Raw genomic sequence first — 3,001 nt, forward strand, 5'->3', positions numbered from 1 at the left:
GAGCCCCGGTTCTTTTTGTAAAGAAGAAAGATGGGAGTATGAGACGTGCATTGATTACGAGAGAGCTCTATCGGGTTACTGATGAAGAATAAGTATCCGTTGCCGAGGATTGATGATTTGTTCGATCGGCTAAGTGGAGCTGGTGTGTTCTCTAAGATTGATCGAGGTCGGGGTATCATCAACGAGGATAGCGGATGAGGATATTCCAAAAACAGCGTTCGATCTCGTTATGGTCACTACGAGTACGTAGTGATGCCTTTTGGGTTGACCAATGCGCCAAGCGGCTTTTTATGGATTTGATGAACCGGATCTTCACACCATTTTTGGATAGGTTTGTGGTTGTTTTCATCGACGATATCCTAGTGTATTCTAAGACTAAGGAAGAGCACGAAGAGCACTTGAGGATAGTTCTGCAGACTTTGAGAGAAAATCAGCTCTATGCCAAGTTATCCAAGTGTGAGTTCTGGTTAGAGGAAGTGGCTTTTCTGGGCCATGTAATATCCAAGAAGGGGGTATCCGTGGATCCTAGTAAGATTGAGGCCGTTACCAAGTGGGAATCGCCGAAGAATGTTGCTGAGATTCGGAGTTTCTTAGGCCTTGCCGGCTACTACAGGAGATTTGTGAAAGATTTCTCTACCATAGCACGGCCTATGACATCCTTGATGAGGAAGGAAGTCAGATTTGTTTAGGATGAGAGTTGTGAAACGGCATTTCAGACCATTAAGGAATGCTTGACCACAGCTCCTATCCTAGCCTTGCCAGAGGGTTGTGAGAACTTTGAGGTCTATACCGACGCTTCAAAGAACGGTCTTGGTTGTGTCTTGATGCAGGGAGGGAGAGTGATAGCTTATGCTTCGAGGCAGTTGAAGCAATATGAGGAGAACTACCCTACTCATGATCTGGAGCTGGGTGCAGTTGTGTTCGCTCTTCAGATTTGGAGGCACTACCTTTATGGCGCAACTTTTAAGGTGTTCTCTGATCATAAGAGTCTAAAGTATATCTACACTCAGAAGGAGCTTAACATGCGACAGTGGCGGTGGATGGAGCTGATTGGAGATTATGATATGGAGATCATCTATCACAAGGGTAAATCTAATGTTGTCGCAGATGCTTTGAGTAGGAAGAGCGTTCATTCGCTATGTACATCTATGTCCTTGCTGAAGTTGAGAGATGAGATGTCTAGTTTGGGAATCTTTATGATTCGAGAGGGGAATACCATCGGGGATTTGACGATCGAGCCAGAGTTGTATGAAAACATCAAAAGTAAGCAAGAGCTTGATCCTAAGATCCAGGAGTGGAAGTCAAAGGTAGAGAGTGGAGCAACTTCCAGGTTCTCTATACATCCAGATGGGAGCGTTCGTTTTGATGGGAGATGGTGTGTTCCTGACGATGCAGAGTTAAGGAGAATGATCTTGTCAGAGGCTCATTGCACTCCTTATTCAGTTCACCCGGGTGGTGACAAGCTTTACAGAGACCTTAGGAAGACTTTTTGGTGGCCGAACATAAAGAGAGATGTAGCTGAGTTTGTGGCTACATGTTTGACCTGCCAAAGGGTCAAAGGTGAACAAAGGAGACCCCAAGGTAAGATTCAGTCTTTGACCGTGCCCGAGTGGAAGTGGGAGTCGATCTCCATGGACTTCATTGTGGGGTTACCTAGGTCACAACAAGGTAACAACATGATTTGGGTGATTGTGGATCGGCTAACCAAATCAGCCCATTTCGTCCCCATGAAGGATACTTGGTCTAAGATGCAGTTGGCATCGGGTTACAGAAAGCATGTGGTTCGATTACATGGTATTCCGAAAGATATCGTTTCTGATCGTGATGCGAGGTTCATATCAAAGTTTTGGCAAGAACTGCAAGAGTTGATGGGTACAACGTTGAAAATGAGTACACTTTTCATCCCAAGAACCGATGGTCGAGACAAACGGACCATCAAGACCTTAGAAGACATGCTAAGGGCATGTGTTATGGACTTTGGGGGCAGTTGGGAAGACAGACTTGATTTGATCGAGTTTTCATACAATAATAGTTATCATACAAGCATTGGGATGGCACCTTTTGAAGCTTTGTATGGCCGAAAGTGCCGAAGTCCGTTTGTTGGGATGATAGTTCCGAGGCGATGATTTTAGGGCCACAATTGGTTCAAGATATGGTTGAGCAAATCCAGTTGATCCGCCAAAGATGAGAGCGACTCAAGATCGCCAGAAGAGCTACGCCGACTTACACCGCAGGGACATTGAGTTCGCGGTAGGTGACAAGGTGCTTTTGAAAGTGTCACCTATGCGAGGTGTTATGAGGTTTGGGAAAAAGGGTAAGCTAAGCCAAAAGTTTATAGGTTCTTATGAAATTCTGGACCGTGTTGGCGAGGTAGCCTACAGGCTAGCTTTACCACCAGCTTTGGATAGAGTGCACAATGTTTTTCATGTGTCTCAACTCCGGAAATATGTGAGTGATCCGTCGCACATCCTCGAGATGGAGAACATCGAGCTTGATGAATCCTTATCCTATGCCGAGATTCCTAAGGAGATTCTTGATCGCAAGGTTCGTAAGACCCGGAATGGTGAGACGGTCTTACTCAAGGTCCTTTGGTCTAATCATAATGTGGAGGAAGCCACATGGGAACCTGAGGAAGCTATGCGAGAACGCTTTCCTAACCTTTTTGAGCAGGTATGTTTGGTTACGGGGACGTAACCGTTGTCTTTTTAAGGGGGTAGGAGATGGTCGCGATGGTGTTTTGTTGATTCTTTTTCTTTGTTTGGTTTGAGTCGGGAGATGCGTTCGGGGTAACTTGTTGTGATGCTTGTATAGTTCCTTAGAGTTGTCTCATGTGATTGTTATAGTCTTGTGGCGTAGTGTTGTGCTTGCTTGTGTAGTAGAGTGTGAACTTCGGGACGAAGTTCTTTTTAGGGGGAAAGATTGTAACACTACGGATTCTCCTTGGAGCCTACTCGACCGAGTAGAGCCTACTCGGCCGAGTAGTGCTCTGGGTGCGTGTTAT

This window comes from Silene latifolia, chromosome 6 (assembly GCF_048544455.1).
Source record: "Silene latifolia isolate original U9 population chromosome 6, ASM4854445v1, whole genome shotgun sequence".
In the NCBI taxonomy this organism is placed as follows: domain Eukaryota; kingdom Viridiplantae; phylum Streptophyta; class Magnoliopsida; order Caryophyllales; family Caryophyllaceae; genus Silene; species Silene latifolia.